A 27,637-nucleotide genomic window follows, 5' to 3' on the forward strand; every position below is an offset into this window, starting at 1 on the left:
GATCTATCAATATCTGATCATGGGGATCTGACACCCCCATTGATCAGATGCCGGAGTGCTCCAGTAAGCACTGTAGTCTCCTCACAGCACACCAAGCACAGCGCTGTACACTGTATAGTAGCTGTCAATGGTATTCATTTGAATGGGACTGAGCTGCATGTAGTCCATATGACCAATAAGGTTGATGTCACAAGCCTAGGAAGAGGTGGCAGTGCTCACCAGTGCATCCCAGCCTCTTCCTATGGCTCATCAGTAGGGATGCCACTGATCACATATTGAGACATATTCTATCCTTTAAAGAGTTTGTCCCATAAAGATAACTAGGAGATAGGTGTCTGATTGACAGGTGTTCGACTGCTGGGGCCCCCCGCCAATCATGAGAATTGGGACTCTCATTCCCAGTTTGAATGCAGCAGACACATGCATGTCCACCACACCATTCAGCTCTACAAGGTTACCAGGTATAGCCGAATGCTTGTACTCAGCCATTTCTGGAAACCCCATAGAGCTGAATGAAGCAGTATTACACATGAATGACCACCACTCCAATAAAACAGGAGAGAATTGGGCAATGTTTTCATCAGACCCCTGCCGATCAGACACTTATTCCCTATCTAGTGGATGGAGAATACTTTATCTTAATGGGACAACCCCTTGAATGTGCTCTGTGCAGTGTCCAAAGTTTGGGATATTTTTTATAACCCAAGCCTGAAACTTGTATCTGACCTGTTTGGGCAGCAATTTAGTCTTCATGTTGCTTGCTTAGTAGTGTTGTAGACTTAGGGGCTTCTCAGAATATGTACACATGTGGACAACCCCACAATGGTCACTGAAATAACTTGAAACTGATAAAAGTAATTATAAATAAAAATGTACTGAAAATCAGCTAATGAAAATCAGACATTGCTTTTGAATTGTGGTTCAAAAGAATCATTTATAAAACCAACTAATGAAACTGGCCTGGACAAAAATAATGATATACCTAGTAAAAAAAAATAGAAAATAATTTTACCATAGGGACTTGTTAAACTAAGGTGTGTCCTGTAATTAGCATGCAGTGGCAGATCCAGAGCCTGGTCTCTGGAGGGGCATTTCCACATTATTTTCTGTCCGCCGCTACACAACAATGGTGCTTATAGAACAGACTACACAGTGTAGAGGTATACTGTATATTGTGTGACACAGTGTAGGCTATATGTGTGTAATATGTGTACATATTTCACATGAAAACTTACAATTACTTGGCTTGGCCCTTGGGGATCTCGGACACCACTTCAACACTTTGGCCGGGGGCTCGGTGGAGCTGATGTGTTTTATCCTAATGAGAAAGATTTCATAATAAGGATTTGGAGAAGGGGAAGAGGGATAGCAGAGCAGGGAGAGGCTGGTGCTGCTAATAGGGGGCTCATACCATGGGGGAGTAATAAAGCCCACCATAATGCCCCCCCAGTAGAAATAATTCTCCATATAATGTGACAGTTCAAAAAATACCCCCTTGTAATGCCCCCAGTTGAGCTAATGTCCCCATAGTGCCCCCATAATGTGCCAGTATAAAATACCCCTATATAGTACCCAGTAAATGCCCCCATAGTGCTCCTCTCCCCCCTTCCTCCTAGTGCCCCACATAATGTACCAGTATAAAATGCCCCAGTAGATGCCCGCAGTGTCCCCCATAATTTGCAAGTATAAAATACCCCTTCTTAGTGCCCCACGTAGATGACCCCATAGTACTCCTCTTCCCCCTTCCCCATAGTACCCATATAAAATACCCCTTCTTTGTGGCCTCAGTAGATGCCCGTATAGAGCCCCCAATAATGTGCCAGTAATAAGTGCCCCCAAAAATATGCCAGTAATAAGAGCCCCCCAATTATGTGCCAGTAATAAAAGCACTCCCCCCCATCATGTGCCAGTAATAAAAGCACTCCCCCCATCATGTGCCAGTAACAAGAGCAACCCCCCATCATGTGCCAGTAATAACAGCCCCCATCATGTGCCAGTAACAAGAGCACCCCCATCATGTGCCAGTAACAAGAGCCCCCCCCATCATGTGCCAGTAATAAAAGCACTCCCCCATCATGTGCCAGTAATAAAAGCACTCCCCCATCATGTGCCAGTAATAAGAGCACTCCCCCATCATGTCCCAGTAATAAAAGCACTCCCCCCATCATGTGCCAGTAATAAAAGCACTCCCCCATCATGTGCCAGTAATAAAAGCACTCCCCCCATCATGTGCCAGTAATAAAAGCACTCCCCCATCATGTGCCAGTAATAAAAGCACTCCCTCCATCATGTTCCAGTAATAAAAGCACTCTCCCCATAATGTGCCAATAGTAACAGCCCCCCATCATGTGCCAGTAATAACAGCCCCCCCAATGTGCCAGTAATAACAGCCCCCCCAATGTGCCAGTAATAACAGCCCCCCCCCCAATGTGCCAGTAAAAGTATTGTATATATATAAAAAAAATAAAGAACACTTATACCTCTATGTCAGCGATGCGATGCAGGCCTCTTCCGGACTGTGTCCTGCGCTGTACGGCTCAGGCAGTGCGATGACATCATCGCACCGCCTGCGCCAGCCTCTTATAGGCTGCCGGCCTAGTATCTGCAGCCTATCTGAGGAAGGGAAAGAGACACGCCTCTCCCTCCCCCACCGCAGCACAGCCATCTGTATCGCTGTCCTGAGGACGGCGATACAGATGACTATGGAGATGAGCGCTTCCACAATGGAAGCGCTCATCTCCCTGTGCCCTGCCGCCGCCCCCCACTTCTGAGCAGGGCCGTGCTTGGATCCGCCAATGTTAACATCTGAACAGGTGTCTTCAAACTTGTAATCAGTCAGTCTGCCTATTAAAAGGGTGAAAGTTGTCTCAGGAGATTGGAACAAAAATTATAGACAAACATGTCAAGGGTAAAGGCTTTAAGACCTGTCTCCAAACAGATGTTACTAACAGCTGCACATATTATTCAGAAGTTTAAAGGTCTACAGGGTTGTAGCCAACCTCCTTGGAAGTGTTTTTAATCTGTGCAGAGTACAACGAAATCTCAAGACTATCAAGGCATTCTGGAGCAAAATGTGCCGCCCAGTGTCAGAAAGCTTTGTCTTAGTCGCAGGTCATGGGTCCTCAAACAGCATTTTGCCTAAATATTTCATAACGGTCCCCCCTTTGGAGACTTGATTGTGGACTTTCCCCTGCCTAGCGAATCCCTTGGGCATACTCTTCATATCCTCTTCACCCACAGTGGCAACAACCTACCCCTTCTAGGTAGGCTCCCGGTTGCTCGGACTTGTGATAAAACCCTGGGATTCATCTCACCCTATCTCTGCACGGCATCATAGCGAGGAGGGGGAACCGTGTTGAATGGAGTTTCCTTTTGTTCTTCCTCATCGTTGAGAAGCATGATAGGTTGCTCATCAGTTTTCTTCATTCTTTTTGAAAGGCGGGTCACATAAGTAAGAACAAGCTTAATTACTATATATATCACCAATAGTATTAGAGCTACCTGTAATATTTCTTGGACAATTCCCATGAGCCAACCCCCAATACCTTTAAACCAGTTGGCGGGGTTAAGGAAGGAGAAGGTATCAGACAACCATGTATCTTTATCAGCTTTATGTGTGTCCAGCCATTTATCCCTTAGATTCGCCATTTTCTCTAGACCCACCATACTTGCAAATTACCCTGCGGGTCTATGTAATGGCAACAAGCGGGACCTCCATCTTTGGCTGTAACATAGTCTAGAACTAATGTGTGCTGGTTGGTGACAACGATCAACTGGTTCTGCACAATGTTCAAGGTATTCATAAGTCTCATCACTTCCCATATTTGATCATCTAGATAATCAGTTGCTACCAGCAAATGATTCCACATCTGCACTATTATGGGATATATGAAAAGGATACTGGGAACTTTATTGGGAATGCTCATTTCTACAACATGTGGCTTGCCATTTGGTCTGGGTGTGTTATCTTTGGCCCTACGGTACAAGGTGTGTTTAGGAATAGCATTTATGTCAATTTTAGAGTGTGGTACTATAAAGGCGGCAGGAGTAAGCCTGGCAATGGTGCACAGTCCTGTGACATTTTCTGATAACCATTTGTACGCTTTGTGTCCACAAACTAAGTATATGTCCTCTGGAACTGCCACTGCTGTGCTATTGAATAATTGGGTAATTCATTTGGCTAATTTTATCCCTTTTGCCAACTCATATCCTTTTAACTGACCTTCGGTGTTGTTAGCTAATATGCCTGTCAGGAGATCTTGTACAGTACGGTTGTTACAGGGTAGGCCTTTTCCATTCACGGCATCTACACCAATACACAGCACGTGGCTGTCTGTTTTTGAGTCATTGCAACCTGAGTGTATGTGTGGACTAAATGTCATGTCTTTGGTTTGTACTTGGAGACAATAACAGTGTGTCCAGCTAGGAAAACATGTGACTTTAGCCCAGTATCCCTCTTGCCAGGGGGTAGAGCTATAATCTATCGAGGGTCCTGATCTGTTTATCATGAGTCATGGGGCATCTGTCCACCCTGCGAAAGGCAAAGACACTTCCCGGTCCTTATCTTTACTGGATTTAACTTCGTATATGGGTCAAAGTCATGATAAGTAGGTGGATCCTCATGGCTTATTGTTCCGGGGTCGTCAGGTGGCCTTTATTCTTTTACAATGTGAGGCGTGGATCCAAGTAGGCCTCCCTTCGAGTTTCACAGAAGTTGGGGTAGTCAACAGCACTTGGTAGGGTCCCTAGTATCGTGGTTCGAGGGTGCTTCTGACATGTTTATGTTTATTGACTACCACCCACTCTCCAGGTTTCAAGGGAGTCTTCTAGGGAGTCTGGATCTGGAATGGAAGAGAGAACTTGTGCATGTATGTTAAACAATTGTTTGCTCAATGCTATCACATATTTTTCAACAGATTCATAATGCATTTGTAGCTGCTGTGGAAAATACTGTCCCATTCTTGGCCCTGTCCCAAAGAGGATCTCGTATGGGGTCAGTAAGGGGTGTGAAATCCCCTGCTCTTGGCATCCCCAACTACAACCTTCCTTTCCGACTTTATATCGTGGAACGAAGAAAAAGACCTAAGAAGACAACTTTGGGGAGATACAGCTGCAATTTGCGCTTTGTATGGTAGGACTTTGGGGTCTTTCAGGGTCACATTTACTGGTCGGACGTTAAGTCGTCCAATATCCTGGGGTCCTTTGGCCCAGAGAGTATCGGAGATTAGGGTGCAAAATGGTTTGCAGCAAATCCCCCTGTTCATATGAATCAGTGACCTGGAGAGTTGTTAATGCCATGAGGAGGCAAGTGTCTTCCGGGTATAGGGCAGTACCAAGGGTGACTGTCCCAATTGTCCCATCCTCTCTGAATTGTATGTTGGCTTGGATTTTCTGAAGAAGATCAGAGCCTAGCAAATTGAAGGGGCAAGTTTGGCTGACAACAAATTGCGACATGACTCCAGCTGGAAGGTGGAGCCGAGGGGTGTTAGTCCGGGAGAAGCCAGGGGAAGTGACCGAGAGTGGCTTGGTAACGGTGTTGTGTTGCACAACCCCTTCTAGTCCTGAACAGGGTAATTGAATGTCAGTGAGCCAGGAAGGAGGTACGGCAGTCTCACATAAAACACTGCGGGCTGCACCAGTGTCTACAAGGAATGAAAGTTCCTTACCCGCTACCTCGAGAGTCACTCGAGGGGCGAGACCAGTGGGAGGGGCAGAGACTGTCATACATGGAGTGTCCCCCCTTGTTAAGGTCTGGTTTAAGGCCATCCACGAAAAAACGCGCTAGGAGTCTTAGATGCACAGGTTCATTTGGGCTGAATCCCATGTCTTTATAGTTTTGTTTTATTCTTTGTACAAATTTTTCAACGGTCTGTTTTCTCCTGCGTCATGTCTTGCAGAGTGGTGTATTGGTCAGCCAGTCTGTCCTTTGCCCACTTCTGCAAATGTTCTATGAAAGGTAACCCAGAGTCTGGGTCCCTAGGTTCAAAATTTTCACCCATCAAAACGGGTGTATGGATGTGATCAAATATCAGTGATGAGTATTAACCGGTCTTATTCTCCACTATACTTTGCAAATCAGACCACGTACATCCATATGTTTTATGCACTTGAGATAATTTCCTGTAAAATGGCATTGGGTAAGTATCGGGATCTGACAAGAGATTCACTATGGTGAACAACTGCTGTGGGGTGAAGGACACATATTTGGGTGGGCCCTGGGGACGTGTTAATGCCATGGCTTCCCTAAGGGTTTCGTAATTGCCTCTCTCTAGATATTGCATGTTTCTTTGCAATGCAGTAATCTGAGACTGGAGGGCGGTGTTTGGGTTATGTGCAGCAGGGCTACCCTCGTTCCATGGTGCCATTTGGGTAGGGGTGGGAGTCCTTGTGTATGACACAGATTCTGCCGCCCCGTCAGATTGCGTTTGATCGGGCTCTTCTGTCTAACCTCCCTTCATTATGGGTGTGGGGGTCTTGATCTGACAGAGAGTCATAAAAGTTTAATCTGGGTTTATCATCGGGTACAGCATAGAGACCACCGGGACACTAGGGATGGCTGCTCGCGCTCAGTAATATATTGGGTTTACAGTAGTATCTCCGGCTGCTTTCATCATAATTTAGTTCTCCCCCTGTCTTTTCAAATTCCTTACTACAGTCTAACCACACACGGACGGTATCTGATAACTTTTCATCCTCCAACTTCCCTCTTTTCTCATTCAACATCTGCCATGTAGCAGGGCACAGTGTGCCACCTTTTGGTATGTTATACATTTTTTCTAACTTGCTTAAACATTTAACTTGGCGTTTGCCTCTCCGGTCCACCACGTACTGTTCGGGTAAACAGTAGCCCTTCGGGACACTTTCCTCATTTCCCATCATCTGGATCCTTCACTTTGTTCTGGACAACACAGAAACCTGATATAACTCATTGAACCTAATGTCCCACACACTCTGGGTAGACACTGGCCAGTCTCCTCCCTTCTGTCGTCTCTCGGTCACAACACCGGGGTGACCGATTGACACAGGCACTTTAGAAGACCTTTGAATTTCTATCAGTCTGTGTTTCTGTTACAAAGTGTCGCATATTAAAAACAATAAACCACAATACATCAAGGAAGAACCCTTGCGTATTGTCCCATCGTCTCTCACACCTACTGGAGCCGTCTAGAGACCTCTGTATAGAGTAAGCACTGGACCTGATGAAGCTTTGAGTCCCAGACAAGCACACCTCTGGGCTGCTGCGGACCGCTTTCCCCCCTTCAGTGATCGAGTCAGACAACCAGGCTGCACTCTGATACAGGCAAATAGTCTCTATCGGAGTGCAGTCAATGATACTTGTCAACAGAGTGTTAACAGTTTTTAAACACAGTACATCAAGACTTTAAAACACATGGAGTTCTTACTTTCATGCCCTCGAGGATGCCCCAAGCTGCCACGGCACCCCTCCCTCAGACAGGCACGGATGGACTACACCACAGGACACATGAAGGTAAGATAAGACAGTTTTCTTACCTCTTATCACGGTCCTGCAGTCCCGGTGTCCGTTAGTGAGGTCCTCCTCGTCTGGTCTCTGGGGGTGCTGGATCAGGGGATCCTATCCTCGAGCCCCACGTTGGGCTGCCAACTGTTTTGGATCTGGTCAAACTGCCAGTTTGGTTGATGTACTACTCCAAATCAATGTTAAATGAATACGTGCACGGAAAGATCAAACTGAGACACACACGCAGCTGGGAGTCAAAGCAAGATCTCTGGTTTATTGCAGAACAGAAGACAGTATAAAGGACAGAAAATATAGAACAGGAAGGAGTGGGGGGTGTAAGGTGGCATATATCTTTTCAATTGGCTATAAACTCTGTATTTTCTGTCACATCTATGTGCAAGAGGAAGTTCCCCCCTCCCCCTTCTAGATAGGGGAAGCTGCTTGCTGGAGATGAACAGAAACTGTCTTGAGGTACATAATGAAGAATGAAAGTAATATTCTTGTTCTAGGCATTGGCTGGGTGCCTGGCCGCCATTTTAGCTAAAGTATAGTTCTCAACAAGCGAGTATCCATTTTGTCTCAATATTCCATAACACTACTACAAAGGGGGCACAGAGGGCAATACTACTACAATGGGCATTACTACTATGGAGGGGGAACAATGGAGATTACTATTATAACTATGAAGTGGGCACAATGGGCATTATTACTATGAAGAGGGCACAATGGGCATTACTACTATGAAGGGAGCACAGATCGCATTGCTACTGTGAAGGGGCACAGAGAGCATTACTCTTGTAAAGTGGGTGGGCATAACTGTTATAGGGCACTGAGTGGGCATTATTACTATGAAGGGGCACATAGGGCATTATTACTGGTATGGGGGCACAGTGAGGGCATAACTTCTCTGAAGGGGCACAGAGATCATTAAAACTGTGAAGGGAGCACAGATTGGGCATTGCTAATTTTAAATGGGCACAGAGAGGGCATAACTACTGTGAGGAAGGCACAAAGAGGGCATTACAACTGTGAAGGGGGCACAATGAAGGAATAAGTACTTTAAAGGAGCACAATGTGGGCATAACTACTGTGAAAGTTGTACAGTGAAGGCATAACTACCTTGAATGGGCACAATATGGGAATAACTACCATGAGAGGGCACATATCTGTACAAAATTACTGTGAAGGTTGCACAATGAGGGCAATACTACTGTAAGGGGGTACAATTTTTTTAAAATATTGGTGGGGGGTGCCAGAGAAAGGACCCGCCCCGGGTGCCAAACACCCTAGGCACGTCACTGATACAGCTGGAGCAGTTTGCCCATGAGGAGTGGGTCAAAATACCTATGGAAAGGTGCAGAAGTCTCATTGAAAGTTACAGAAATTGTTTTATTGCAGGCGATGCTCCATGCGAGCCCTGCTTCCTCTTCATTACACTACCCACTGGCTCCTCTGAAGAGTTGACGTAGTGTAACATAAGTCTTTTCTCAATTCACTTGAATGGAGTGAGTACTTGTCATTACACTATGCTGCCGCTCCAAAGGGGATGATCAGCAGGGGTGTGGGGTGTCAGATCCCACTGATCTGATATTGATGACTTTTCCTAAGGATAGGGCATCAATTTATTTTGCTACCCAACCCCTTTAAGCTAAGGCTGCCATCATTTTTGTGCAGACCAGTTTGTTTTATATGTTACTAGCAGAAGGATAGAAAGATAACAGAAAAAAAGAAAGGAGGTTAGGAAGACCTTGTGACAAGGAAAATCCCACTTGTAAGGCGCCAGCGGTGATGGGACTAGGAATTACTGGAATATTAATTCTTAAAATAAAAAAAGATATAAATAAATTATAAAAAATAAAATATTGTGTTTAGATGTTAAGGACAGCAGTGATAGGGGAGGCTGCACGAAAAAAATATAGTGTTAACACAAGGTTAGACACTTGAGTAGCGGAAGATATAATTATGTGTAAAATTTGGTCTATAGTGTTGGTGACCTTCAGAACTTCTAGATACACATAAACAGCGCCAAATCCCCACAAACATAAAATTACGTACAGAAGCGCAATGAGCTCTAACGATATCCCTAAAGGGCAAGTATCCGTAAGTGATGACTTGCTTTGGTGGGGGGCTGTCAAACGGGTATAAAGGCACCTGCGACAGTGACCCCCCAAGCAAGTTCACCAGAGGAAAGGCACAAATAAGTAAAGATCAGTGTTTACAGCTTGAAGTGAACCGGACTACTCACTTCACTGGGGGGGCTGTCACATAGGTCAGTGGTCGCAAGTACCTAGGACAGTGAACCCCCCTGGCCAAGGTCGCTGGAATTCACTTGGACAAACAAATACTTTTGTAAAGGCAGTTATTACTCACTTCACTGGGGGGCTGCCAAACAGGTATAACGTATGGTACCTGAGACAGTACCCCCCTGGCCGAGTCAGCTTATCCAGGTCTCCAATTGGAAATCAGTGTCTCCAGTCTTTAAAATAGGTATCTTCAAATATTTTAATAAACAAAGCTCTACGCGTTTCGGGGTTATGCAAAACCCCTTCCTCAGGAGCAAGGTATTCACTAATACATAAAATCAAAGAAACTCACATATTAAATAGATTCCTCTCACCAATGCATCTTGTTCCCGCGCACGAGAATCGAAAAAAGGCGGGAAATTGCGTTTAAACATAGCCTCCGGTCAAGTGGAACGCATCCAGGGACCGGAAATCGTGCATCTAGCGCGACTTCCGGTTCTATGAAACGCACGCCGGCTGTGTGTGGAACGCACGCCGGCTGTGTGCGGAGCGCACGCCGGCTGCGTGTAGAACGCACGCCGGCTGAGGGGAGCGTCACTTCCTGGCTCTGTGTGGAACGCATGCCGGCTGCGTGTGGAACGCACGCCGGCTCGGGGGAACGTCACTTCCTGTCTCGATGCGCTCCAACTAATGGAACGCATCGGCAGGGGGGGGAGAAGAGAGGGGAGGGAAACCTGCTATTGGCGATGTCCCTCCCTTGCTAACAGCCGCCTGCTGATGCGATCTGGGAGGAGGAAAAAGTCAGTAGATAATGACCTCCTATCGAATTCTCTCTACATTCATATATGTAGGGCCCCCTGATAGGAATTATTTCATGATTTAGGAAGAGGGATATGATATAAAATATAATAATATTAGAAGGACAAATAATTTCATAAATTTGCAAAGGAAAATTAGAATAGGATGTAAAAAATAAATATTTGTGGATCATAAGAAATCAATAATAGAAAATTGATAATAAAAAATTAAAAGACACGTGCAGCACGGGTGGTCAGCGCATGGGTGTAGAGGAATAGAGGAATAGATATTAGGGATATAAAATTTAAAATTTAAAAATCACAAAAAATACATAAAAAATCCAATGAAGATATATAAATATAAATAGTCAATAATAATAACAATGTAGTCAGGTATAAGATCTTTTCCGAATGATAGATAAAATGATATATAAAATATAAAATATGAAGTAGGGAAAGCACCTATATTCAAAATCATATATCGATTTTCTCTTCAAAAAGTGTATAAAATGCTGGTAGTGTATAGATAACTCCTAACGTCATGGGATCTTTTTTCAGGTAAATGTTTATTTTCTCAATTTGGAAATTAGTAGTTAGCGTATTCCAAGGCCTCATTGAGACCAAACGGTGCAAGTGTATTTAATTTATATATCCAAAACATCTCCTTTCTTGATAGTGTCTGATAAGATTGTGGAACCCATTCTAACGGAGTGACTTTCAGGCCCTTGGAGTCACCCTCGTGATATAATGAGAAGTGTTTAGACACACTATGTGTAGTCACTTTCCGTTTTATATTAGAGCGATGTTCATTCATACGCTCTCTCAGAGCCTGTATTGTACGACCCACATATAAGAGCTTGCAGGGACACTCTAATAGATAGATGACATAGGAGGTGTTGCAATTCATTGTTTGTTTAAGGGAAATCGGTTCTTTTGGTGGCGAGAGGATCAGTGTTTTTCCGCAATATATCATTGGACAACACTTGCACTTTCTTGAGCCGCATTTAGATGATCCTACCTCACTTATCAGACCTTTGTAGTCTGTTTGTATAGTTTTATGAATCAGTTTATTCGCAAATTAACCCTACATAGACATTTTACCATAAAGAACTTTCTACAGATAGATACACAACCTAAAGATCCTACCTCAAGTTCCCAAGAACCAAATTTGGACCAAACATCAATTGCCCCAATCATACCTAATATTAGAATTAAATCAAACTTTTATCCATTGGACAGCAAAGGTCCACATATCGAAACTTTTTATAACTTAGTAATGTCCGATTTCAAAGAAAATTTCTCCAAAGTCCCGCCAGATGTTGGTGTTAGAAATCTAAATAAAAGGGAAACTAGAGCACTCAAAACCCTCACCAACAATAGAGATATTGTGATAAAAAATGCAGATAAAGGAGGGGGCATTGTCATTTTGAATTCCAATTATTACCAAAAAGAAGCTTTACGTATTCTTGCAGATAAAGAGTACTATGATACCCTATTATACGATCCCACTCCAGAATATAAAAAGATACTGGGATTATTGATAGATGAGGGTTTCCATACAGGTATTTTAAACAAGAAAGAAAAACATTTTTTAAAGATCAACTATCCCTCCACCGCAAAATTCTATTTCTTGCCAAAAATACACAAATCCCTTACAGAACCCCCAGGGAGGCCCATTATTTCGGGCATAGGGTCTTTAACCGCCAACCTCTCAGAATATGTAGATGGAATCCTACAAAAATATGTTCTAAATCTACCGTCCTATTTACGAGACACCTCACACCTTCTCGCTTTCTTGGAAACACTAAAATGGGAGAATCATTTCTTGTGGGCCACACTGGATGTATGCTCACTTTACAGCAACATTCCACATAATTTAGGGCTTAGAGAAATAGAAAAAGTTCTCAACTCAGATCCCCTGATGCCAATTACACAAAGATCATTTATACTAAAATCCATAGACTTTATTCTTAAACATAATTTTTTTTCTTTTCAAAATACAATATACCAACAGAAGAAAGGCACGGCAATGGGGACAAAATTTGCGCCAGCCTATGCAAATTTATTCATGGGGGGATTCGAGAGGGAAATTGGACTTTTGGCCCATCCAAACATTCGGTTTTATAAGCGTTATATCGACGACATCATTATTATTTGGGACGGGGGAGAAAATAAATTGGTTTCGTATGTGGATACAATAAATACCAACGACTGGAATCTAAAGTTTACTATAGACCATCATAATACGGAGGCCATATTTTTGGATTTGCATATAGAAATCATTAATAAGACCATAACCACAAAAACACATTTTAAAAAAGTTGACACGAACAGCTATCTCAATTTTAAAAGCTGCCACCACCAGAGATGGAAAACTAACATTCCCTACGGCCAAATGAAAAGGATCCGCAGAAACTGTAGTGACGATGCTACTATGAAAAAACAGCTTGATATTCTGAAAGAAAGATTTAAGGAGAAAGGATATCCCAATAAATTAATATTGGAATCCGAAGCCAGAATCCTGAAGGAAAGCCAAAAAGAAAGTCTTACGAAAGTCACAAAGAAAGAAGTTCAACAGAAATATAGTAATCTAGGTTTAACCACTAGTTTTAACAATCGCCATGCAGAGATCAGGAAAATAATTAATAAGCACTGGAAAATTCTTTTGAAAGATCCAATTATGGAGAAAACAATCCCATCAGCCCCTACCCTAACGTTCCGCAGAGCAAAAACCCTAAAAAATATATTAGCACCTTCATGTCCCAAACTACCTCAGAAAACTATACAAACAGACTACAAAGGTCTGATAAGTGAGGTAGGATCATCTAAATGCGGCTCAAGAAAGTGCAAGTGTTGTCCAATGATATATTGCGGAAAAACACTGATCCTCTCGCCACCAAAAGAACCGATTTCCCTTAAACAAACAATGAATTGCAACACCTCCTATGTCATCTATCTATTAGAGTGTCCCTGCAAGCTCTTATATGTGGGTCGTACAATACAGGCTCTGAGAGAGCGTATGAATGAACATCGCTCTAATATAAAACGGAAAGTGACTACACATAGTGTGTCTAAACACTTCTCATTATATCACGAGGGTGACTCCAAGGGCCTGAAAGTCACTCCGTTAGAATGGGTTCCACAATCTTATCAGACACTATCAAGAAAGGAGATGTTTTGGATATATAAATTAAATACACTTGCACCGTTTGGTCTCAATGAGGCCTTGGAATACGCTAACTACTAATTTCCAAATTGAGAAAATAAACATTTACCTGAAAAAAGATCCCATGACGTTAGGAGTTATCTATACACTACCAGCATTTTATACACTTTTTGAAGAGAAAATCGATATATGATTTTGAATATAGGTGCTTTCCCTACTTCATATTTTATATTTTATATATCATTTTATCTATCATTCGGAAAAGATCTTATACCTGACTACATTGTTATTATTATTGACTATTTATATTTATATATCTTCATTGGATTTTTTATGTATTTTTTGTGATTTTTAAATTTTAAATTTTATATCCCTAATATCTATTCCTCTATTCCTCTACACCCATGCGCTGACCACCCGTGCTGCACGTGTCTTTTAATTTTTTATTATCAATTTTCTATTATTGATTTCTTATGATCCACAAATATTTATTTTTTACATCCTATTCTAATTTTCCTTTGCAAATTTATGAAATTATTTGTCCTTCTAATATTATTATATTTTATATCATATCCCTCTTCCTAAATCATGAAATAATTCTTATCAGGGGGCCCTACATATATGAATGTAGAGAGAATTCGATAGGAGGTCATTATCTACTGACTTTTTCCTCCTCCCAGATCGCATCAGCAGGCGGCTGTTAGCAAGGGAGGGACATCGCCAATAGCAGGTTTCCCTCCCCTCTCTTCTCCCCCCCCTGCCGATGCGTTCCATTAGTTGGAGCGCATCGAGACAGGAAGTGACGTTCCCCCGAGCCGGCGTGCGTTCCACACGCAGCCGGCATGCGTTCCACACAGAGCCAGGAAGTGACGCTCCCCTCAGCCGGCGTGCGTTCTACACGCAGCCGGCGTGCGCTCCGCACACAGCCGGCGTGCGTTCCACACACAGCCGGCGTGCGTTTCATAGAACCGGAAGTCGCGCTAGATGCACGATTTCCGGTCCCTGGATGCGTTCCACTTGACCGGAGGCTATGTTTAAACGCAATTTCCCGCCTTTTTTCGATTCTCGTGCGCGGGAACAAGATGCATTGGTGAGAGGAATCTATTTAATATGTGAGTTTCTTTGATTTTATGTATTAGTGAATACCTTGCTCCTGAGGAAGGGGTTTTGCATAACCCCGAAACGCGTAGAGCTTTGTTTATTAAAATATTTGAAGATACCTATTTTAAAGACTGGAGACACTGATTTCCAATTGGAGACCTGGATAAGCTGACTCGGCCAGGGGGGTACTGTCTCAGGTACCATACGTTATACCTGTTTGGCAGCCCCCCAGTGAAGTGAGTAATAACTGCCTTTACAAAAGTATTTGTTTGTCCAAGTGAATTCCAGCGACCTTGGCCAGGGGGGTTCACTGTCCTAGGTACTTGCGACCACTGACCTATGTGACAGCCCCCCCAGTGAAGTGAGTAGTCCGGTTCACTTCAAGCTGTAAACACTGATCTTTACTTATTTGTGCCTTTCCTCTGGTGAACTTGCTTGGGGGGTCACTGTCGCAGGTGCCTTTATACCCGTTTGACAGCCCCCCACCAAAGCAAGTCATCACTTACGGATACTTGCCCTTTAGGGATATCGTTAGAGCTCATTGCGCTTCTGTACGTAATTTTATGTTTGTGGGGATTTGGCGCTGTTTATGTGTATCTAGAAGTTCTGAAGGTCACCAACACTATAGACCAAATTTTACACATAATTATATCTTCCACTAGCAGAAGGAGCCGGCTTCACACGGGTATATTTCATCTATTTTATTTAATCCTTGTGTGTGTCATTAAAAGATATCGACAGTATCCCCCATAACAGTGACCTCTACAGCACCCTGCCCCTTTAACAGTAAACTCCACAGTCCCCCACCCCTTAACACTGACCCCCCCCCCCCACAGTGCCCCGACACTTTAAAAAAGCAGCTCCACAGCAGTCCATCGCCTAATCTTTGACCTTCACAGCAGCCCGCCCCTTTAACAGTGAGTTTTATAGCACCCCACTCCCTGGACAGTGACCTCCTCAGGGGCCCGCCCCCTTAACAGTGACCTCCACCGTCCCCCACTCCCTTAAAAGTGACCTCACAGTACCCTGCTGCCTTAACAGTGACCTTCACAGCAGTTGCCCCTTTAATAGTGGACCCTTCCCCCTTAACAGTGACCTCCACAGTACCCCGCTCCCTTAACAGTGACCTTACAGTACCCTGCTGCCTTAACAGTGACCCTCACAGCAGTTTCCCTTTTAATAGTGGCCCCATCACGTTTAAAGTTGGCAGCAGCGGGGGACATGACGTGATGACGTAAGGACGTCACGCTCCCCTCTCCTCCCCACCGCTTAGCTGCCCTACCGAACCGCTGATGCCGGCGTTTCCTGCTCTCTCCTTCTGTCGCCTGTGTTAGCGCCTCTCCCGGGTCCGTGTCCGGATGTAGCGACGCTGGCTCGAACAGACTGAGTGGCGGTGGTGATTCCACTTCAGCCTTCCTCCTCTTGCCTCTCTTGGTACGGCGCTCCGCTGCTGCTTGGTACCTCCTGAGCTAGCTCCCGTGGTCAGCGGCGTCTGGAAGAGTCTTCTGCTTCTGCATGCTGCAATCGGGATAGCGGGGGTTTGAGTGGCCCCTTTGACTCTCCGATCCTCTGACTCTCTCCGTTCAGCCTTTTGCCGTCCCGCCTTCACTGCCTTCCCGGCTCCACGCTTGTCTGCAGCCTGCAAACCTCCCAAGAGTGTCCCCCTGCCTTTTCCACCTGGGTACTTGGGCACCATCATAGTACCGAAGACTGGTGAGATTGTTCCTTTATCTTCCCCTTCTACTAGCATGAACTAACTGAGCAATTCAACTGAGCAACTAGTTAATTTAATCAAGTTCTCATTTACCATCTAATCTACTAACCATTTGGTAAAAAAAAAAAGGACTGTAATGTGTTCAAAGAGTTTTTGATTTGATAGATTATACGGTACACTGCATCTACAGAAAAGCATTGGACCTTGCGGGGGGAGGGGAAAGAAAAAGAGGGGTGAAAAAAATTAAATAAATACATTTATAAAATAAAAAGGGGGAATGGCACCTAAAGCAAGTAGGCGCTCTGTCGATCTTTCTGGGCAGAAATCGGCCGTTAAATCCTCCGAAGGAGGAAAGATAGATCAATTTTTGAGGTCCCCCAGGGTTAACACCAGAGGCGGGCAGAAAGACAGCAATTCTAAAAAGAATGAGAACTCTGAAGTGATGGAATCCGAAGTACAAAAAGATTCCGGGAACCCCCAAGGGGCGGAGGGAATGGACAGAGAAGTTGTCCAAAATTCGAGATAGGGTTAATAATGTGGAGAACCGCCCACAGCGTCTCATCCCTCTCCTCCCCCTCCCTGACGGCCGAGCGAAGTCGCGGGCTCGGCGCATGCCCAGTGACGACGATGAAGCTCCTGCCCTCAGTCTCCAGCAAATCGCACTGGCGCAGCCCTCAGTGGGTACTGCGTCTGCGCGAGACTTCGCTCGGCCGTCAGGGAGGAGGAGAGGGATGAGACGCTGTGGGCGGTTAGGGATTCTGGAGGAAGGCGTTTGGGGCACTGTAAGAGGGGCGTTACTGGGCACACAAAGGGGAACATAACGCCCCTCTGGGCACCTTCAGGGTTTTATAAAAGTCGTTTTTCTGCAAAATTGCTGGACGGATTACAATAAAAAACAGCACAGCCGATGCAAGGTAAGCTGTGGAGCATGACTGGTTTAAAATCTGAATTTGTGTTATACGAGGTGACAGAATCCCTTTAAAGAGGACCTTTCACTTGTATAAACTATGTGAACTGAGTATGCTGCAATATAGAGCGGCGCCCGGGGATCTCACTGCACTTACTATTATCCCCGGGCGCCACTCCGTTCTCCCGTTATAGGCTCCGGTACCTTTGCTCCTTAAGTTATTGTAGGCGGGTCTTTCCTTGTCCTGTGGGCGTCTCCTTCTCCTAGGCTGCAGCGCTGGCCAATCGCAGCGCACAGCTCACAGCCTGGGAGTTTTTTTTCTCCCAGGCTGTGAGCTGTGAGCTGCGATTGGCCAGCGCTGCAGCCTATGAGAAGGAGACGCCCACAGGACAAGGGAAGACCCGCCTACTATAACTTAAGGAGCAAAGGTACCGGAGCCTATAACGGGAGAACGGAGCGGCGCCCGGGGATAATAGTAAGTGCAGTGAGATCCCCGGGCGCCGCTCTATATGGCAGTATACTCAGTTCACATAGTTTATACAAGTGAAAGGTCCTCTTTAAGACAGACTTTAACCTCCTTAAAAAAAAGGTGGCGGATTTGGAAGATAGATCCCGCAGGTGCAACGTAAGAATCCTGGGGATCCCAGAGCGTGCTGAAGACAGGAACCCCACTCAATTTATACAGACGTTGATTCTGGAAAATTTTGGGAGAGAACATTTTTCATCTTTTTTTCTAGTAGAAAGAGCCCACCGAGTCCCAGGCGGTAGAGCAATTCCGGGGTGACAACCACGGACCCTACTTGTAAAAATGCTGACTTGCAGAGACAGGGATATAGTACTAAGGCGTGCGAGGGAATGCCCCCCTGTTCTCCATGATGGAAATAGACTGGCCTTCTTTCCAGATTTTTCAAAAGATGTTCAAGAAAAGAGACGCTCCTATAATACTGTTAAAAAGAGATTAAGAGAAAGGGAGATTAAGTATTCACTTCTTTTCCCAGCCAAACTCCGGATAATTTTTAACTACACAACTTTATTTTTTGATACGCCGGATAAGGCTGCGGAGTGGCTTGAACGAAATGATATGTGATCCAATTGCACTGGCGGGGACAAGGGATTAATAGTTTATAGATGATGCTTTTTATTCTCCCTGTTCTCTCTTTAAGCAGCAGTTGGGCCGTTGAGTGGAGGGGGGGGGGGGGGTGGTCATAGGCGAGAGATCTGCTGCTCTATGCGGTGGAATATTTGGAGTGGGGGATTGGGGGGTTGGTTGGGGGAGCTGTGATGTGTCCAATATGGGGAAGAGTAGGGGCTCTTTTTTTTAAGTATTCGGTATAATGTTAATTAGAATTCTCACTTGGAATGTCAGGGGCCTGGGGGATAGGAGAAAGAGACCAGCGGTTTTTGATCTGATGCGCCTACATTTACCAGCCATTGTATGTTTGACAGAAACACATTTTACTGGGGAGACCTCGAGGGTGGCCACCAGGGGATGGGCTGCGCACACGTACCATTCTACCTTCTCTAGTTATTCTAGGGGAGTGTCTGTTTTTATTCACAGAATGATTGACTTTAAGTGCGAGGCATCCTCTGTTGGCCACCAGGGGAGATTTGTCTTCCTATATTGTAAGTTGGCCGGGAAGATGTGTATCTTGGCCTTTGTCTATATCCCACCCCCATTCGCCTTTTCAGTTCTTACTTCTCTGTTAAAATTTATGGAAAATTGGCCGGAATGTCTCACGTTGATTATGGGAGACTTTAACTGTGTTATCAATCCTGCGGTCGACAGGGTCCCTATGGGTGTCAAGGGGGACGCCTCTGTACAGGGGTCCCCCTTGGCACGCTTTTGCTTAGAGGTCGGGTTCGAGGATGTTTGGGGAAGTCTGGGAAAGGGGAAAACGTTTTTTTCATGTATTAGTAAATTAGGAAGATCTATGTCTAGAATAGATCATGCTTTGATTAATAAAAAATATGTGCGGTTTGTTAAACAAATAAAGTATGAGACTAGGTCACTCTCGGATCATCTCCCTCTGGTCCTTTAGCTCTGTCCGACCTATGATAAACAAATGGGGCGGTCCCCATTTAGACTTAACCCCTATTGGTTATCAGTAATAAAGAATCATGACATAATACAAAATGAAATTAGCCCATTTTGGGAGGCTAATTATACCTCAGCAAAAATACAAGTAGTATGGGATACCCTCAAGGCCTATATGAGGGGAATAATGGTTAGTAATATTGCTAATCTTAGAAAGGAGTATGGGGAAAAGGAGGAAAATTTAAAAGAACAAGCCTCTTTAGCTACTCAATCTTTTTATATAAATAGGACAGAGGGAAATAGGGAAATTATGGACAAGACCACACAATTATACTCTAATTTCTTACTGGAGAAGGCCCAACAGAGTCTATTTTTTACGGGTCAAAAATATTTCACAGAATCAGGGCGCCCGGGTAAACTATTATCGAGAGTTATTTCGAACCAGGATCCTAAGAAACATATAAATGGTATCCGTCTGGCCAATGGGAGGGTAGCTACTGGACAAAACCCTATAGAGAAAGCTTTTTTGGGCTTTTTCACAGAGCTGTATGGAGCCGATTGTAGGATAACGGGTGAAATGATGGATGTCTATCTTGATGGTATTATCTTTCACATTATTAATTCGGCTCAAAGGAGTGCACTTGATGCCGACCTCTCCATTCAGGAGTTGGAAGGGGCACTCAAACTTTGTTCCGGTAGCTCCACCCCCGGGTCAGATGGACTACCATATGAATTCTATACCAAATACAAGGATTCAATTTTGCCAAAATTGCTGCAGGTCTTTGCCGATTCGGCAGACGAGGGGACCCTACCGGGTTCAATGTTGGAAGCCGTGATAATATTAATTCCAAAAAAAGATAAGGACCTCACAGATATGGGATCGTATAGACCGATCTCACTCCTAAATGCGGACGTAAAGCTTCTGGCGAGGATTCTGGCTACAAGACTCGCGGGGGTTATCTCCTCCATTGTTCATCCGGACCAATATGCAGGCACCTGGGGGGTCTGCTCGCTCCATCCTGTCACTGGATGCCTCTAAGGCCTTTGACAGGGTGAAATGGCGATTTCTCTGGAAGGTTCTGGCCAGGATGGGTTTTGGGGAAAGATTTATAAATATGATTAAACTAATGTACACATCCCCTACGGCTAGGCTGAGTCTTAATGGGAGCCTTACTAGTAGTTTTAACCTAAATAGAGGCACTCCCCAGGGTTGTCCACTTTCACCACTCCTATTTGACATTTATATTGAGCCCCTGGCTCTGGCTATTAGGCAGGACCCCCAGGTTAGAGGCTTTGGAGTATTGGGTGTGGAGGACCGTATCTCCCTATATGCAGGCGATGTCCTCTTCTTTATAGATAGTATAGAAATAACTCTACCAAGAATTATGGGGATGGTGAAACTATTCGGAGAGGTATCAGGTTTGGACATAAATTGGGCAAAGACAAGTTTGATGCCAATAGACCCGGTTCCCCAGAAGGAGTCCTGGACTACCCAGCTAGATGTCGTTGACACTATTAAATACTTGGGTATGACTATATCTCCCACGGTCGAAAATTCCGTTCAACTCAACCTGATCCCATTGATAACGAAAATTAGGACAAAAGTAGGGATTTGGTTGAGACTTCCCCTATCTAGGGCGGATCGAGTAGAACTGATAAAGATGGTGATTCTACCTCAAATCCTCTATGTTCTTAGAAATATACCTATCTGGATAGAGGATAAATATTTTAAACTTTTGGAAAGAATAATTAACGACCTAGTGTGGGGAAGGAAACGTGTGAGCCTCAAACTAGAATATCTTTACAAGCCTTTGGAGCAGGGGGGATTAAATCTCCCCTATTTCAAGGGCTATTTTATTGCTGCCCAGTTATGGACGTGCCATCAATGGCAAAATAGTACCTTCCTTAGTAGTTTAGTGAGAAGTTCCCCATATAACAACATATTCACGCTCCTGGAATCCGGATTACAGTCCACTAGAGATCAGGGCCACAAAGAGACTATAAAACTACTACTCAAAAGTTGGGCTACCACTAGAGCATGGTTGGGGGTAAAGGGTTCACTTACATTCACGCCTCTTTTGGTATAATAGTCACCTACACTCCTTAGAAGGGATAGCAACAGATCAATTCTGGCAAAAAAAATCGGATTTTGTATATTGCACAGGTTATTGAGAATAAAGAGATTAAGTCGTTTGTGGAATTGTCACATAATATAGGGAATCCCTCATGGCTTAGGTATTTACAGCTTAGGTCAGCACTTTTTAGTCTGATTGATAAATCACTATTAGAAATAGATAACGGTTCTCTTCTAAATGGGTGGATAGGGAACATTTCACAAAGATTGAAGATCTCAAATATATATAAATTATTACTTGGAGAGACACAATCGCTGGGTCAAAGGGCTTGGGGGTTGGACTGTCCAGATATACAACTGGTAGGGTGGGGAAGTATTTTTAGTAATTCTCACTTATTATCTTACAATTTTAATCATGTTTTAATACAGTTCAATATTTTCCATAGATTATATGTTACTCCTATCTGGTTAAATAGGTGTGGACTAAGAAATACTTCTAAATGTCCTCGCTGTGATACTTTAAGTGCGGATTACCTGCACATGATCTGGGCTTGTTCGGAACTTCGAGCCTACTGGAATGGTATTAATAATGTCCTTTTACAAAACCTTAAAATACTGATTCCTTTTGAGCCCCAACTGTTTTTGCTGAATGATCTTTCCTCCCTAGATAACTACAATTACAAATATAAAAAGATCCTTTTAGGTAGAATACTATTACTGGCCAGGGTCTTGATTAGTCGGAGCTGGTTTGCACAGCATACTCCAGAGGTAAATAATTGGATAAATCTGGTTGATAAGGTCAAAAATTATGAACGGATTCTTTATAAGCAGAGAGACTCATTTGAGAAATGGAGTAAGATATGGGCTGACTGGAAGTGATGAGTTAATTGTTCCTCCTTTTTTTTTTTTTCCTCTCTTCTCTTTCTTCTCCCCTTCCTTCCCAGGTAATAGGTGGGGGTGGGGGGGAGTGGGTTGGACATATCACAGGGGAGGGCGGGAAACGGGGGTTAAGGGTAAAGTGGTAACAAATAATTATACTATTACATCAAGTTGAAGCTTGTTTTTTATTTTTCTTCTACTGTATTGCCATGGTATATTAACCGCCTCCGGACCGCCTAACGCAGGATCGCGTTCCGGAGGCGGCAGCCCTGCGCACAGTCACGCATATACGCGTTATCTCGCGAGACGCGAGATTTCCTGTGAACGCGCGCACACAGGATCGGAAGGTAAGCGAGTGGATCTCCAGCCTGCCAGCGGCGATCGTTCGCTGGCAGGCTGGAGATGTGATTTTTTTAACCCCTAACAGGTATATTAGACGCTGTTTTGATAACAGCGTCTAATATACCTGCTACCTGGTCCTCTGGTGGTCCCTTTTGTTTGGATCGACCACCAGAGGACACAGGTAGCTCAGTAAAGTAGCACCAAACACCACTACACTACACTACACCCCCCCTGTCACTTATTAACCCCTTATGAACCCCTGATCACCCCATATAGACTCCCTGATCACCCCCCTGTCATTGATCACCCCCTGTCATTGATCACCCCCCTGTAAGGCTGCATTCAGATGTCCGTATGTTTTTTACGGATCCACGGATACATGGATCGGATCCGCAAAACACATACAGGCGTCTGAATGGAGCCTTACAGGGGGGTGATCACCCCATATAGACTCCCTGATCACCCCCCTGTCATTGATCACCCCCTTGTAAGGTTGCATTCAGATGTCCGTATGATTTTTACAGATCCACTGATACATGGATCGGATCCGCAAAACACATACGGACATCTGAATGGAGCCTTACAGGGGGGTGATCACCCCATATAGACTCCCTGATCACCCCCCTGTCATTGATCACCCCCCTGTAAGGCTGCATTCAGATGTCCGTATGATTTTTACGGATCCACTGATACATGGATTGGATCCGCAAAACACATACGGACATCTGAATGGAGCCTTATAGGGGGGTGATCAATGACAGGGGGGTGATTACCCCATATAGACTCCCTGATCACCCCCCTGTCATTGATCACCCCCCTGTCCTTGATCAAACCCCTGTAAGGCTCCATTCAGACATTTTTTGGGCCCAAGTTAGCGGAAATTATAATTTTTTTTCTTACAAAGTCTCATATTCCACTAACTTGTGTCAAAAAATAAAATCTCACATGAACTCACCATACCCCTCACGGAATCCAAATGCGTAAAAATTTTTAGACATTTATATTCCAGACTTCTTCTCACGCTTTATGGCCCCTAGAATGCCAGGGCAGTATAAATACCCCACATGTGACCCCATTTCGGAAAGAAGACACCCCAAGGTATTCCGTGAGGGGCATATTGAGTCCATGAAAGATAGAAATTTTTGTCCCAAGTTAGCGGAAAGGGAGACTTTGTGAGAAAAAAAAATAATAATAATATCAATTTCCGCTAACTTGTGCCAAAAAAAAAAAATTCTATGAACTCGCCATGCCCCTCATTGAATACCTTGGGGTGTCTTCTTTCCAAAATGGGGTCACATGTGGGGTATTTATACTGCCCTGGCATTCTAGGGGCCCTAAAGCGTGAGAAGAAGTCTGGGATCCAAATGTCAAAAAATACCCTCATAAAAGGAATGTGGGCCCCTTTGCGCATCTAGGCTGCAAAAAAGTGTCACACATCTGGTATAGCCGTACTCAGGAGAAGTTGGGCAATGTGTTTTGGGGTGTCATTTTACATATACCCATGCTGGGTGAGATAAATATCTTGGTCAAATGCCAACTTTGTATAAAAAATGGGAAAAGTTGTCTTTTGCCGAGATATTTCTCTCACCCAGCATGAGTATATGTAAAAAGACACCCCAAAACACATTGCCCAACTTCTCCTAAATACGACGATACCACATGTGTGACACTTTTTTGCAGCCTAGGTGGGCAAAGGGGCCCACATTCCAAAGAGCACCTTTCGGATTTCACAGGTCATTTACCTACTTACCACACATTAGGGCCCCTAGAATGCCAGGGCAGTATAACTACCCCACAAGTGACCCCATTTTGGAAAGAAGACACCCCAAGGTATTCCGTGAGGGGCATGGCGAGTTCCTAGAATTTTATATTTTTTGTCACAAGTTAGCGGAAAATGATGATTTTTTTTATTTAGTTTTTTTCCTTACAAAGTCTCATATTCCACTAACTTGTGACAAAAAATAAAAACTTCCATGAGCTCACTATGCCCATCACGAAATACCTTGGGGTGTCTTCTTTCCAAAATGGGGTCACTTGTGGAGTAGTTATACTGCCCTGGCATTTTTGGGGCCGAATGCGTGAGAAGTGGTTTGAAATCTAAATCTGTAAAAAATGGCCGGTGAAATCCGAAAGGTGCTCTTTGGAATGTGGGCCCCTTTGCCCACCTAGGCTGCAAAAAAGTGTCACACATCTGGTATCCCCGTACTCAGGAGAAGTTGGGCAATGTGTTTTGGGGTGTCTTTTTACATATACCCATGCTGGGTGAGAGAAATATCTTGGCAAAAGACAACTTTTCCCATTTTTTTATACAAAGTTGGCATTTGACCGAGATATTTATCTCACCCAGCATGGGTATATGTAAAATGACACCCCAAAACACATTGCCCAACTTCTCCTGAGTACGGGGATACCAGATGTGTGACACTTATTTGCAGCCTAGGTGGGCAAAGGGGCCCACATTCCAAAGAGCACCTTTCGGATTTCACCGGCCATTTTTTACAGATTTTGATTTCAAACTACTTACCACACATTAGGGCCCCTAGAATCCCAGGGCAGTATAACTACCCCACAAGTGACCCCATTTTGGAAAGAAGACACCCCAAGGTATTCGCTGATGGGCATAGTGAGTTCATGGAAGTTTTTTTTTTTTGTCACAAGTTAGTGGAATATGAGACTTTGTAAGAAAAAAAAATCAAAAAAATAAATCATCATTTTCCACTAACTTGTGACAAAAAATAAAAAGTTCTATGAACTCACTATGCCCATCAGCGAATACCTTAGGGTGTCTACTTTCCGAAATGGGGTAATTTGTGGGGTGTTTGTACTGTCTGGGCATTGTAGAACCTCAGGAAACATGACAGGTGCTCAGAAAATCAGAGCTTCTTCAAAAAGCGGAAATTCACATTTTTGTACTATAGTTTGTAAACACTATAACTTTTACCCAAACCATTTTTTTTTTTACCCAAACATTTTTTTTTATCAAAGACATGTAGAACAATAAATTTGGAGAAAAATTTATATATGGATGTCGTTTTTTTTTGCAAAATTTTACAAGTGAAAAATTACATTTTTTTGCAAAAAAATCGTTAAATTTCGATTAATAACAAAAAATGTAAAAATGTCAGCAGCAATGAAATACCACCAAATGAAAGCTCTATTAGTGAGAAGAAAAGGAGGTAAAATTCATTTGGGTGGTAAGTTGCATGACTGAGCAATAAACGGTGAAAGTACTGTAGGTAAGAAGTGTAAAAAGTGGCCTGGTCATTAAGGGTGTTTAAGCTATAGGGGCTGAGGTGGTTAATAAAGGTGTTGAAATTTGAAAAAATAAAATAAAATTGTGGCCCCTTAACCCTTAACAGTGACCTCCACAGCGCCCTGGCCCTTTATTGCTAGGGCTACACAACGACATGTGTCGTGCGACATTTTGTCTGAACAATTTTTATAATTATAGTCTATGGTGTCTCACTGCGACATGTGACATGCTGCGACACGACAGTCACAAAAAATCCATCCAAGATGGATTTTTCTGTGACAGTTGTGTCGCAGTCGCAGCATGTCACATGTCGTGCGACACATGTAGCAGTGTAGTTGTGCCCTATGTGTCGTGCGACTTATTGTCACGCGACACATGTCATCGTGTAGCCCTAGCCTAAAGATGACCTACAGTGGTGAAGAAAAATGGCTGGGTTATGGAAACCTGGAGTACAACTGTGTGTATGTGGAGACTAAGGGCCTGTGAGCTTCTATTGGCTGATAAGGGACATGTGACAGTGTGTATGGCAGTTGGGATATAAAGAGAGAGAGTTGCAGGCTTGAATTGGCTAATGCAGGTAATTTTTTGGGAATATCTCAGGAACGGTACATCCTAGAGAGCTGAGACCTGGTCTAAAACCTTCCCGGAGACTTGATGTACCTGTGTGCCAAATTTGGCGAAGATCTATCCAGTGGTTTTGTCGCGCATAAAGAACAGACAGACGTCGGGACAGACAGAAACTCATTGTGTACCGGCATGTTACCTCCACAGTATTCTTTCCCAGATAGTAAGTGATATGTGTACCAAGTTTAGCAGAAATTGATCGATGAGTTTTTGAGTTAGAGCAATATGTGTGTAGCAAAAACAGTTGGAGTATACAAACTCCATGCAGCTGCTGTGTAGGGGCGTATGACTCCCACAAGATTTCTTTTTAGGTAGCAAGGGATGTGTATACCAAGTTTAGTTGAAATCAATGGTTGCATTTTTGAGTGATCGCGGAACATAAATACACACACATCTCATATTTTTCGCCCTATAAGACGCACCAGCCCATAAGACGACCCTAGGTTTTAGATGAGAACAATAAGAAAAAAATATTTTTCATTGTACCTCAGGTCATACCACCAATCAGACCCCAATGTTAATCAGACCTCAGCTGACAGCCCCAATCAGACCTCCAATCAGTCCTCAGATAAGAGCCCCATGCCTTTCATCGGCCCCCATGCCTCTCATCAGCCCCTAGGCCTCTCATTAGCCCCAATATTAGTCCTTATGCCTCTCATCAACCCCCATTATCAGCCATTATGACTCTTATCAGCCCCCACATCATCCCTTATGCCTTTCATCAGCCCCCATTATCAGCCCTTATGCCTATTATCAGCCCTTATGCCTCTCTTCAGCCCCCATTATCAGCCCTTATACCTCTCATCACCCCCATTGCCTCAGATTGCCAAGCTCCTGCTCCTGGATGCCGCCGCTCCTCACCATCCGCAATCTTCTTCCTCTTGCTGCCAGCTGTGCTGTGAACTGGCGCGCACAGCATAAGGTCACAGAGCGCCCTCACGCTGTGTGCAGCCACTCACAGCTGAGGACCAGGAAGCGGTGAGTACAGAGTCTTCACCGCTTCTTGGTCCTCCAGTACAAAT

General features: G+C 44.1%; 1 protein-coding gene across 6 annotated transcripts in view; it reads left to right on the plus strand.

Annotated features, from left to right (window-relative positions):
• The window catches only part of LOC120988984 (Fc receptor-like protein 5), a 157,282-nt gene that overhangs the window by 56,097 nt on the left and 73,548 nt on the right, over positions 1-27,637 (plus strand). The gene's annotated exons all lie outside the window — the stretch shown is intronic.

This window comes from Bufo bufo, chromosome 2 (assembly GCF_905171765.1).
Source record: "Bufo bufo chromosome 2, aBufBuf1.1, whole genome shotgun sequence".
Classification (NCBI taxonomy): Eukaryota; Metazoa; Chordata; class Amphibia; order Anura; family Bufonidae; genus Bufo; species Bufo bufo.